The sequence below is a fragment of the Sceloporus occidentalis genome, unplaced genomic scaffold, assembly GCF_023333645.1.
Source record: "Sceloporus occidentalis isolate IW3139 unplaced genomic scaffold, rSceOcc1.0.p SCAF_1, whole genome shotgun sequence".
NCBI lineage: Eukaryota > Metazoa > Chordata > Lepidosauria > Squamata > Phrynosomatidae > Sceloporus > Sceloporus occidentalis.
Genome location: NW_028316981.1, coordinates 260,901,335 through 260,915,055, shown reverse-complemented (window position 1 = coordinate 260,915,055; position 13,721 = coordinate 260,901,335).

Genomic DNA, 13,721 nt, shown 5'->3' with positions numbered 1-13,721 from the left:
GCCAGAAAGGGAAGTACATTTCTGTTATCTGTCTAGGAATAATGGCAAAATGTCCTCCATTTTGATCATGCCTAAGAAACATGCATTTATATTAACATTTTAAAAAAAATCATCAATATTTTCTCGTATCCTCCATTTTTAAAAAATGTGTCCTACATTTGAAAATGTTGTCCTATATTTGTCCTACATTTGTTCTGGTTTAGAGGTCCTGACTTACGGCAACCCTAAGTATGAGTGACTGTAGTCCCTTGTCTACTTCACCTAGGGTTGCCATAAGTCAGGCATGATCAAAGCGCAAGTACCACCCCAGCAGTCGCAGCAGCAGCAGCAGCAATGTAAGTGGTGGGCCAGCGGCAGTGACAGCTGCAGAGCAACTGTGGTTGATGCTGCGGCGGCGGCTGCGGCAACAGCGGCCAAGTCAACCTGGGGCAGGGCCAAAAGTGGGATGGGACGTTCCCAACCTGCCAAAAAACGGGATTGTCCCACCCCCAGGCAGGATATGGCATCCCTAACTTCACCCCAAGTCAGTTTATCTATGGATCTATTCACCACACATTGCTAGCATAATTTTTCAATAGTGGGAGCTGGCCTTGCATTTCAGAACCGTAATGTCACTCTCGTTCTGTAGCAACATTTTTTAGATAATTATCTTACTTGCAAGTATTATCTTGGACTGCCTATCCAGGCTTCTTTCAATCTGAGATGGACTATAATAAACGAGTGCATAATGGGACATTACAATCTAGATTATTTTATTTATTTATTTATTTATTTATGGTATTTATACCCTGCCCTTCAGGCCTAAAGGCTATCAAAGCAGCTTACAATTATTACTTTTAATTAGATGGTTCCCTGCCCTCAGGCTTACAATCTAAAAGACATGACACAAAAGGAGAAGGGAATGGTGGTGGGGAAGGGGATCAGGTCCAGTGGTTAAAAAGATTTAAACATAGAACAACTGGTAAAGGCAAATGGCTTCTTATTACTGTCTGGTATTGCATCATCCTTGTTTTATTGGCCTGCACATCATTAGACATCTTCCATGACTGTTGACTCTTGAGCTCCTGACTCTATGTACCTAAGCCAGATGATGTAATAGCTAAATGTCAAAGTAAGTGTGAATTTACTGAATGCTGCTTTTTATTTATTCAGTGCTAGGGCATGTAATCCATTTCTTTGAGAACTTTCAAATGAATACAGAATACTGCATTGTGTCGCAGTCCTTTTCTCTAGCTCTGATACTTGGTAGATTTGATTTGATAGTTTGGAAATTTAGCCAAACTACATCTGACTCCATTAGTAGATATGATATAAAACTATGAATTATATTTTTGAACACTGAAATCTCCCTCCCCTCCAGTATGCTGACATCTGGGACCAGCTAAAGTAGACAAGGTATGTACTGGAGGCTATGCAGACAGTGGACTGAAAAATTGATTAGAGGTCAATAGACAGAGAGGATTTATTTTGGGTTCTGGGATACAGGAGATGGACTGAGGCAAAAAATGGTTCAGGGACTAGAAATCTGATTGGCAAGCCAGTGCGAAAATATAGGATGAATTGCTGGCAGAAATTTGATGGAAGGAGTGTTTATAGGATGAATGGATCACTGGCAGAGGATTGATGGACTATTGAATTTACAAGTTGCTGCAGTTGCTATATGGTAGAAAACAGACAGATGGGGAAGAAATTCAAGGGTAGGGTGAAATAAATGTTGTACTCATACAGTATAAGATATGGGAATAAAAATATTAAACAATCTTTGGGACTGGTGCAATGATTATGAATAGCAAATAGTACAATTTTCCATATAGTGAACCCCACACATGAACTTATTATTAATGCTGTGATGAATGGAAGTTAGGGAAACTGGACTGGGAGACTAGTATATCAATATTATTAAAGACTAATGTCAAAAATAGAAATAAAAGTGATTATTCATAAAAAAAACATTTCCGGTAAAACATAAAATTGCCTAGATTTAGAGTTATAGTTTTGCAGAGGGGAGATGTTTGAATTTTCCTTTTTTCAGATGTTTAATTTCACTTCTCTCCATTATTCAAAAGAATGCACAAGGTATGAGGAATGTTGAAAGTGCAACAGCAGAAGAATATGCATACTACTTAGCATTCATACTTTTCTAAAATACTACACTGCTTGTTTATCAACTGTAAACACATGAAATATTAGATAACAATTAGTATTATAACTGGATTCAGGTCTTAATCCTGACAAGATGGCAGTGCTGCTGGTCAGTAGGAAAACCAACCTGAGATTGGGGTCGCAGCTTGTTCTGGTTGGTGTTGGTTTTCCTCTAAAAGATCAGGTTTGGAGCTTGTGTATGCTGTTGGACCCAGCACTGCTCCTTGAAATCCAGGTTGCTGTAGTGGTTAGGACCACCAGCTTCAAATGGTGTACCAGCTGTGCCATTTCTTGGAGAAGACTGATATGGTCTTAGTGCTTGTACTGTTCAATTTTAGGAATTATAATAATAATAAATAAAAACTTTAATTTATATCCCGCTTTTTGTTTCCACAATCAAAGTGGCGTACAACCTTTAAAAAATACAATATATACAATTCCCCCCCTTAAAAAAGGATTAAACAATTCCATCCATTAAAAATACAGATAAAAATCTAAAAACAATACTACAATAATAAAATAATGGTGGGCAGAGTCTTAATTTGTATATGTCTGTGGGGTGAGCGTTACATGGCCGGGATCTATTCCGGGAAGGCCTGCCGGAAGAGATCCATCTTGATAGCTTTCTTGAAGCTCTCAAGGTTGGCAATTTGACGGATCTCATCCGGCAGGCCATTCCATAAAGTGGGAGCGATCGTGGAAAAAGTCCTCCGGGAGGTCGCCGTCAGTCTGGTCCTTGTGGACTGCAACAAATTCCTCCCAGAGGATCTGAGGGTACGGGGCGGATTTTACGGAAGGAGGCAATCCCTTAAGTAGGTTGGGCCCAAGCCATGGAGGGCTTTAAAGGTAATGACCAGCACATGATAACTCCCTAGACCACCACATGATAATTCATTAAAAGGGGGTTCTTCTCTCTGAAAGTATGTGTCTCTCTATATCAGACTACCTGAGTCTTAAGGTGCCTCAAGATTGGCATCTCACCATTGGCACAGGCCCATCAGCTAAGGACACATACCTGGGCACTTCTTGATGGACTGTGGGCTCCTGGGCTATGGAGTGCCCTTGCATGGAAGGTTAGGCTGTCCCCCTCTCTGCTTTTCTGCTGTTTAAACTGGGATTTGGAGAATAACGAGGTGTTCAGAAAATTTTATAGTTACACAATTGTTCAATCTATAATTATGAAACAGAGTAGCCTTTTTACATTCCAGGATGGTAGACAACCACAGGCATGTTTTGGTTGCTATAACTATATATTTCACTCCAGTTAAATGGAAGGCTTTTTCAAAAGAGTGAGAACCGCTAATTTGAAGCAGGCAAGAATTGTTTGGTTTGCCTCCAGGTAAAACTAATTAACCAGGTAGTGGATGATACTATAACACTAACATTTATCCAAAAGTATTGGAAATCCCATATAAAGATAGATTTTGTTCTATCCTATTAAGGTTTTTCTCATCTTCTTTCTATTAGCCCTGTGAGAGATGAATATGCATTTTTGTTATGCATTGCACAACTGTTATTTTGTTCATCTGAAAAACGCAACTTGATGTGGTAGATTAATTCCTTAAAATAATTTCAGTTATTAAAATATATTAAAAATTAAAATATTTATCATGCCTGGAATAAAAACCAAAGTTATGCATGTGTTGTGTACTCTGTCCCTCTTCCAGATCTAACAGTTGCAAATATTGGAGAGGAACATTCATGACACCAGAGAGTATTTATTGTCTAATCCAATACATGTATTGTCTAATCCAAATCTTAACATTATTGACTGATTTGCAAACTACATTGTCTAGGGATTTTCAAGTTTCCTTGAGATAAATGAAGTCCAGATATTTACTGCATATAATATGAACAGGTCATAAACCAATAAATAGGAAGTTATTATTATTATTATTATTATTATTATTATTATTATTATTTTAAAAGAGCAAAACAAAATACGATAATAGTTTTCAGAAATTGGGGTTGGCACAAAACCAAAGCTAAACTTTAAGATGGGTAATACTTGCCATTCAGAAAGAGCAAACACAGTTGGGTAATTCTGTAATTTTGTTAGAGAATCATTATGGTGCCTTAGGATACATCACAACAGTATAAATATTGCTGTTCATAAACACAACTCCCAGGTAAATTCGATTCTCTTTTTATTATCTTAGAATGTGTTTCATTTTCCACTTCTGTCTGCCTGAGGAACATGTGTATTTTGCAACACAAAGCTGTTCTGTGCCCATCAATAATTTTTTTAAGAGTAAGCTGAAAAGGGGAAAAAAATGGCATAGTCAAAAAAACCCTGCATTTTCTAGCATGTCAGATTACAGAATACAAAACTAAGTCTATCCCAAAATTTCATATAAAAATGGACAGGAGGACTGATATATTCCAGATACAAGGATCACCAAATTTAGATAGCATTTCATAAATACAATCCTATGAGACTTTACTTAGAAAAAAAAAATCTAATTAAGTAAATTGAAATTTAGTGAGGATTATTATCTTAGAGGGTTCAAAGATATAGCTGTATTAGTCTGTAGAATCAGTATGTAGGGAGATCTTGTACCACCTTTGAGACTAACTGAAATAAAGAAGTTGGCAGCATGAACTTTTATACACTTCAGTCTACTTCCTCATGCATCTGAGGAAGTAGACTGAAGTCTATGAAACCTCATGCTGCCAATTTCTTTATTTCAGTTAGTCTCAAAGGTGGTACAAGATCTCTTTACATAACTTAAAAGAATGTTTAGAACTGTCATTTCAAGAGTCTTTAAAAAGCAGCAAATGTCAGTTAAGTCACATTTCTCTTTTTGGAATGGAGCCATAACTAAGAGTTAAATGAGGCTAAATATGGGCCGCTGGAATATGATGGTGATGATACTGAGGTGAATTCTTGTTGATCATGTTATGTATTGCACTAAAGACTCTAATGGTTACATGTCAGTAATGCCAGGATTAAGTATTCTGATATATCAGTCATCTCCATAAAAATCAGTATGTAGCCAAGAGGATTCTAATGCCAAATAATTGTGCCACTATGATTCACAAAGAAGATTTCCTTGAAAAGTAAAGAGTAATCTTGCTTCTTTTCTGAAAAGAAATAAGATTTCAATATATCTATTCCATGACATAATGTCCCTATTCATTTTTTGTGATCCATTTTGGCAGCTGTTAAGTTGGCATTTTAAGGACACGGCTTAAATGATTGATCCTCTCACAGGATCCTGTGCACACACTAGCACTGTAAAATGCTGTTGATAATGGCATGCAGATACATGCTTTACAATGCAAATTCTATTGTTTTGCTATCAACACAGAGAGCCAGTGTCATTAATCTTAATCAGAGAAAACTTTTACTACTTGTAATTAAGGCAGGCTGTAATTTGAATTCAGATTTCAGACAGGACTCCCTGCCTCCATACATTTCAAAGTGTGTTTGTACACTTGCCAGGACCAATATTGCTTCTTCTACATGGGAATGAGCTGGCCCATGACTGACATAGGGGTAATTTGTGTAGACCATGTGCATTAATCTTATTTAGAAAGTCCAGCTTAACTTTTCAAAGCAGAGAGTCTTTTTTGTGGTTTACCTTGAATGTGTCTTCAGCACAAACACTACTGCACATAATATATTGAATAGCTTAGTAGAGGAGGAAATAGCTGAATTCAGTGATCCTTATATGAATATATACAGTTAAATCAAAGCAGGCGGTTCTAGTCTTTGTAGATATGCCAATGAATCATGCTGAAGTCTGGGAGACTACTTCAGGATTCCTTGCAAAGTCAGAACGGATGCCAAGATGCACATCTTAGCTTATACAATGCAGGCATTTTAGGTGCAAAGTATCTTAAGCTAATCCTGATTCTGATATCTTATCTTACTTTACTTCTGGAAGAATGGAAAAAGATTAGAAATGATGTAAGAAACAAGGCATGGATAAGCTTTTGTTATTGGAAAATATGAGAAATAGTGGTGCATCTTTCTAGGAGGGTAACCAAACTGGCAAGGCAAAAGCCAAACAAGAACCAGTCCCACACTCATCAATCCATAGGATCTAACCAAGAAAGAAACAAGCCCAGTCTTCTTTGGAAAAACATATAAAACTGGCTTTACTTATAAATTACTTCTTCATAGTCAAACATGATCTAATGGATGAAAGAGAGAGAAGAGAAGATGGCTGCAGCTTGGAGTGATGCAGGAAGAGAGTAGGTATAGAAAAACAATACATCAATAACAGAAAACAACAAAAAACAAACAAACAGGAAGTCTTCAAAGAAGCAAAATAGCAGTTAGTGAATATAGACATGCACAGATTGCTAACTCTTAACACCACCTCTCAGGTGTGCATGTACCCCATCTTGACCAGCATGTTCTTAAAGCAGTCTCTTAGTAAAGGCTTGGGCAAGATGTCAGATGCCATTTCATGACCAACCATGAAATAAGACACAAAGCACTGGGTTAAACAATGGACATTCTATTTAACCTAGGAACCTATTTAATGAACTGAACCTGGGGATAAGCAACAGGGCTGTTGCAACCTGATGTGGATTCAGCTGAGGCCTAGGGATCAACATATGACCACACCCTCAGCCTCCTTTTTGGTATAACATCTGACCCTGACAGCAATCCAATAACAGCTTGAGTGGCTGTTTATGGGAAAGTAAACTGAGATGACACCTTCCCAAGTCTATAGATTTTACAGGTGAGAGAGAAAACTCCCAGTCAGCCCCAAGGGGAGGATCTTCCCCTGCCCCCATGCCCCCAGACATGGAGGCAGTTCTGGAGCCCAACCGTTTGTCAAAAGGGTGCCAAGGTATACACTGAACACTGATATTTCCTTCCCTCCATAACTTGCCAATGACAACCTGTTTACAGACACCACCCAAGGCAATTGACAGTGTCCCCAAAATATAGTGTAGAGCAGGGGGGGAAAAGTGAGAAAATTCTTATTTGATCCTGAAGCAACCAGCATAGTTCACACTGCACTAAGGGCAAGAGGATGGATCCAAGAATAAAATCCAAGAGGGCCACAAAACACTCCTGGCTCCATCCACCTCATGAGCTACAGCCTGGTACCCAAGTGCCAGGCCAATCGCATCTGATCTCTGTTCCTGGAGACCATCAAATTTTCCCCTCACTCACAGTGTCTATTAGATGCCTTGGTTCAGGAACACATTCAGTAAATAATAATGATTACTCCTTTTCCAAGCCCTGTCTACATGGACCAAATAAACCAGCCTCCCCTTGTCCTCTTTTTGGAAAGACTGGACAAGGCATGTCCCAAACCTCAAGTCTGGTGTGAGCAGACCAGATGACATCTGGCCCATTCAGCACCAAACTTGATGTATACACCTGTTAAAATGGTTAAAATGTTAAAATGTATAAACCTGTTAAAATTTGCTCTGGATCTTATGGGAAGAATCGGAGTCCTCTGCTCTGACGATAAGTGGGAATCACACTTGGACACCTGACATGGCCACTGTTGGTATGTATCACTTGCTCTAAGATCAGAATGAGCCATGAGAAAAAGGCTGGGTGCCTTGTTCTGATCTCAGTAACTTACTGCTCCATCAGCCACACCAGAAACCAGAATGGGCCTGGCATAAGAATGGAGGGCTTGGGTAATAGAGGAAGGTCAGTGCAGACAGGACCGTATTCAGCTCACACACCTTTTTGTATCTCATTCTTATGTGCTTGCTGCATGGCATCATTTTCTCAATTTTCTCTATTTGATAAAACCTAAATGGTTTGAGTGCTGCACTATTACTCTAGAGGTCAAGGTTCAATTCCCAGCTCAGCCATGAAACCCACTGGGTAACCCTGGGCAAGTCACATGCTATCAGCCTCAGGGGAAGGCAACAACAAACCTCCTCTCAACAAATCTTTCCAAGAAAAGTCCATGATAGGTTTGCCTTAGGGTTGCCATAAATTGGACATGACGTGAAGGCACAGAACAGCAACAACAATAACACATCCTTGGTTGTGTTCCATCACTTGAATTGTTTACTTATTTTGGTCCCTTAATAGTTGAACACACCAGAACAATTCTCTGCATGCCTCTGCAGCTACTATGTATTTTTACCCTGTTGATTAGAAGCCTACTGCTACTTGTTTGTAGTTGGCCCAGAAAATAGCCCCTTTCCATAAGAAAATGGTTATCTGCACATCTTCTGTCCAGGCTGCATCAGTGTAACATACACGTTTCGGATTATTGCCAGCTGCTATTTTCAGTTTTAAAAATGTTAAAAACTTGTAAGCATCTAGCCACCCTTTCTAATTCCAGCACTAATTTTCCTGCTCAGAATTCTTACAGCAGGAACTATGGTGCAGTACAGACTGGCAGGGAAGTGCTGACCCTTTGTACTTTGCAGCTGCACCGCAGCACCCAAACCACGTGGTGCAGCTGCGCAGTAAAAAAGAAGCCGCCTAGAGCAGCTTCTTTTTTGTGGTGTCATAAGGGCCCTTACAATGCCCTTACAATGCTGCTTCCTGTCGAAGATGTGTGGGCGCTCAGATGCCCACACGTCATCCATACCCCCCTCCCATGTGGCCACTCAAAAATGGTGCCGCCCATACATAGTAGGGCTTGGGAGCATATGGTCGGTGCACACTTCTGAGCCTTACTATCGCCACCAGGATGTCACATCCTGGCGGTCTTTACTGGGCCTATATTATACAGCAGAAACTATATCTTTTAGTTTTGGTTCAGGGAAAAGGAACCATCTCCTTCCCTTTTGGTCTGTATCTTGAGTTAGTATGTTGCATCCTCTAACTCATCCAATTACATTTTCTTATTTAAATGAGTTACATTTTCTGTGGGGTTTCAGTCTTTCTGAGTGTCCATAATCAAGTCATCAACACATGTCTGAATACAAATTGAATAACCATCTTTGTATCCAGTATATAGGGAATGGTCTGTTTCACTTTGCTTAAAGCCTTGTTAATTCAGCATTCTGTCTAGTTTCTCATTTCTGGCCCTCACAGTCTGTTAAAGTCCGTGTAATCCTTGTTTAACCTTGCAAACAAGGTGTGTTTTTTCTGTTCGACAAATTTTAGAGACTGCTGAACTTCTCTTTTATTTCTCCACATGAAAAGCAGTTTTTTTATATCATCATCATCATCATCATCATCATCATCATCATCATCCTTCATTTATATCCCTGCTTTTCTCCAAAACTGGGATGCAAAGCAGCTTTAAACATCCATTTGTTTTGGAGCCAACCATCACAGTTTCATGGTGCTGTGTTTCACAACAGGTGCAAATGTTTCATCAGAGTTCCATACTTCTTTGAGAAGCCTTTAGCAATCAGTGTTGCTCTCTCTCTCTCTCTTTGTATGTGTGTTTTGTGCCTTCAACTAGTTTCCAACCTATGGCAACCCTAAGGGAGTTTTCTTAGCAAGATTTGTTCAGAGGCGGTTTGCCATTGCTTTCCCCTGAGGCTGAGAGCATGTAACTTGCCCAAGCTCACCCAGTAGGTTTCATGGCTGAGCTGGGAATCAAACCTTGGTCTCCAGAGTCATAGTCCAGCATTCAAACCACTATGCCATGCTGGAACTTGCAGCATTCTACTTTTCCTTTTGTATCCAGCTTCATGTTAAATACTCATCAGTGTTCTATAGCCTTCATTCCTGGTAAGAGTTTTGTAAGTGTCCATATTTCCATTGTTATGCAGTGCACACATTTCACCTTGTGTAGCTTTTCTCCAAGTGAATGAATAGTCTCAACTGCTAACATATGTTCAACATCTTATAAATTTGGTGGTTCATTGGGTAACATTGATTTTGTGGGAGGGACATGTCAAGAGTTGGTACACCTTTGTTGCATTGCACTGAGAGTTTAGAAACCTATGCTGAGACCTGATCTGCCTCTATAGATTCCCATCTTCATCCCGTTCTCTTCAGGTTTTGTAAAGTTTCTTTGACTCATATCATATTCCCCCTTTTTTGTTCATGAATGGGCATTTCTGTTTGGAAGCAAGTACTTATCTGTAATGGGGTCAGGCGTACCCATTCAGAGGTTTTCTATGCTGTTCACAACGTTCTTATATAAAGCCTCATCATTTCATGACTTTATAGATACAATGACTGAAATACTATAGTGGCTGGACACAGTAGTGGCTGGACCTTTGTCAACTTTGAGTATCGATTTAATTGAAAAAAATGGACAAAGTTTCGTGAATTGAATGTGAAATTATGAACTTGGTTTACCTTTCATCTTTATCCAATGCAATTTTAATTTCGTCTTTTCCTACAGCAGATACCATTAAGAGAATCCAATTCCTCCAAAGCTATCTGCTTTTTATTATTTTTGATTGCTAATAGATTTATTTTAAAGAGTTATAAGTACAAATCTGGATACTGCTAATAAAAAGGGGGGAAGGCTTCTGGTTTTATTTTAAATTTTTACATTGAAAATGGAGAAATTCTTTCTGTTTGATTTGGTGCCAGGAAGAACAGAAGGTGAGATGTAGACAATGGTGATGCATATCTTCTCAAAGTAGATACCACTGAGGACAATTGGATTTATTCCTAGCAAATATTATAGGGCTACTTCTTTAAGGATGATGGGCTTGTCTCTTTGTCATTAAAGATAAGGGCTGGCCCTACCATTTGGAAAAGTGAGGCAACCATCTGAGAGGGCATCAATTGAAGCTCTTCAGTAATTCCTCCTAAGACCCCTGGCCATACCTTTTGTGGGGGTAGTGCTGTGTGTGCCACAGATATCAGATTGCTGTGAGATATATTACTGACAATATTGAAGTAAGACTTAGCTGTTAGTCCTGTTGGCTCTGTAAATCAAAGTTGTAGGGACAGCCTGTTCTTTTACTTGGGTGGTAATGTATCTTGGACCATCTGTGCCTGAGATAAATGTCTAAGTCCTTGATTGTCTGAAACACTGGATAAGACTTTGATGTCTCCCCCGTGCAACTACATCATTTTCTTTACCACTTTTTTTTTAAAAAATACATGCTTTCTTTCTAGAATCCAGAGTGGTATTTTAAAGATGAAAGGATACATTATACATTTAGCACTGGGACATCTGCCAAATCACCTCACCTCAGAAAGAGAGAAACTGCCTTATTTGTCTTATTCTTGATCCTGTCATGTTCCTGTATGATTCTCCTGATAGAAAAAGAAGTGTTGGAGTGGATGGCCAGAATTCACTTGGGAACTTAGTTCTTTGTATCCATGGGAGATAGAACTGAGCAGTTTCTCAACATCCATATTCAAGAAGGGCCTGCTATAATACTACCATGTAGAGGAGGCAGTTTCACATCAGGACCATTGCACAAAAATGCAAAAAAAAAGAAAAAAGAAAAAAAGGACTCATCATTGCACATTGAGACACTGGTTAAGAGATACTGATGCACATTGGGACACTTTTGCTCGTGTCCTGTTATGCATCTTTGTGATTGATTAACACAGTTCTTTAATATTTATGCTGCATAGCTAAATATGTATAAAGTCACACAACAGACCATGATAGATAATTCTGTTTGTAGCTCATCTACTCAGAAGAAAGATACACACAACTAAATGGGTTAACAAAGAACCAATTAGTAAATAATCTTTAATAAGAGATCTGCACCAGGGCTGCATAGTGCTGTGTATGCTGAAATTGGAGTATATCTACTTCCTGTTCAACATGCCAAGGACAAATAGCTCAAGCTCTTGCCAGTCTCCTTCCAGGAAGCCTGGATGTGCTGATGAAGCCCTGAGCCCTAAAGGAGAAAGTCAGAGCAGTCGACCTCCAAAACTTGTTTTCTTCATCACTCCCAAGTCCCAAAAGGCAAATGTAGAGGGCCGTCTCTTTTGTTCCCTTTTTGAAGATGGGGACGTTTGCCCTCCTCCAGTCTGCTGGGACTTCTCTTGTTCTCCAGGAGTTCTCAAAGATTATTGCCAATGGCTCTGATATTACATTAGACAACTCTTGGATGTAGTTCATCAGGTCCTGGAGATTTATATTCATTTAGATTAACCAGGTATCTCTTTATTTATTATGTGCTGAAATTCCCCTATTCTGTCTTCTGCTCCATTATCCTCAGGTTGAGCACCCTGTTCCTTTTCTGAGAAGATTGAGGCAAAGAAGGTGTTGAGTAATTCTGCCTTTTCTCTGTCTTCTGTTAGCATTTTGCCATCTTCTCCATGCAGCGGCCCTACCATTTCCTTCTTCTTCCTATTACTGTGGACATACCCCCAAAAGCCCTTTTTGTTATTCTTAACCTCTCTAGCAAGCCTGAGTTCATTCTGCACTTTAGCTTTTCTGACTTTACCCTTACACGTGCTTGCTATTTGTTTGAATTCCTCTTTGGTGATTTCCCCGTTTTTCAATTTCTTATACATGTTCCATTTAAAACTTAGCTCAGTTGAAGGTTCCTTAGTCATCCATCCTGCTTTTTTGAGTCATCTCCCATTTTTCTTCATCATTGGAACTGTTTGAAATTGTGCCTTCAGTATCTCTCCTTTGAGAAACTCCCATCCATCTTGAATTCCCTTCATTGTGTCATGTCTGGTACTGCATGTCTGGCTAAAATCTGATATTGATAATCTACCTTTACTATTTCTATCTTAAGGGCGGAAACCCATAAAGGTTTATTTTTATTTTATTTTATTTTATTTCAAATGAAGCTATCTTAAATGTAACGGAAATGAATTATTTACATTTCTGGTTGACAGATTTTTATCCCAAGCAATCTTGATGTCCTGGATCTCTTCACTGGTATAAATGTCCCTGACATATGATGCTATTCCTCCCCCTTTCCTGTTTGGCCTGTTTCTCTTAAAAAGGTTATACCCCTGTATTTCTACATTCCAATCATGAGACTCATCCCACCAGGTTTCAGTGAGGCCTATTATATCATATTTGTTTTGTTGTGCTAGGAGTTCAAGTTCATCTTGCTTATTTCCCATGCTCTGAGCATTAGTGTAGAGACAGCGAAGACCATGGGTCCCTTTGACCTGCTGCCTGTGCAAGTTTTTTTTGCCTTTCAATTTTGGGTCCTTGCACTGTTTGTCTTGTTCCCTCTATGACAGTTTGACTATTTTCTCCAGCCCTTTTGCCTTCCAGAATACTGTCTCTCTCCCCCACATAGCTCAGTTTAAAGCCCTTCTGATCAAATTTTTGAGACTATTGGCAAAAATGTTTTTGCTAACTGGCGTGAGATGCAACCCATCCCTTACCATCCCTTACCTCAGACCATGATTCAAAAATCCATATCGTTCTTGGCGGCACCATCTGCGGAGTGAGTTATTCATCTCTGCTATTTTCCTCTCCCTTCTTGGGCCATGCCCTTTGACGGGGAGAAGAGATGAGATGACAACCTGTGCATCCATCTCTTTCAACTTCCTACCCAAAGCCTCATAATCACTCATGATATTCTGAAGGCTGTGTCTTGCAGTATCATTGGTTCCCACATGAACCAAAAGAGAGGGGTAATGGTCAGTAGGCTTGACAAGTCTTGTCAGCCTCTCTGTCACATCACGGATCTTTGCCCCAGGGAGACAGCATACCTCCAAAGACATCTTGTCAGTCCCACAAACCACAGGTTCAGTGCCTCTCAGCAAGGAGCCCCCACAACCACCA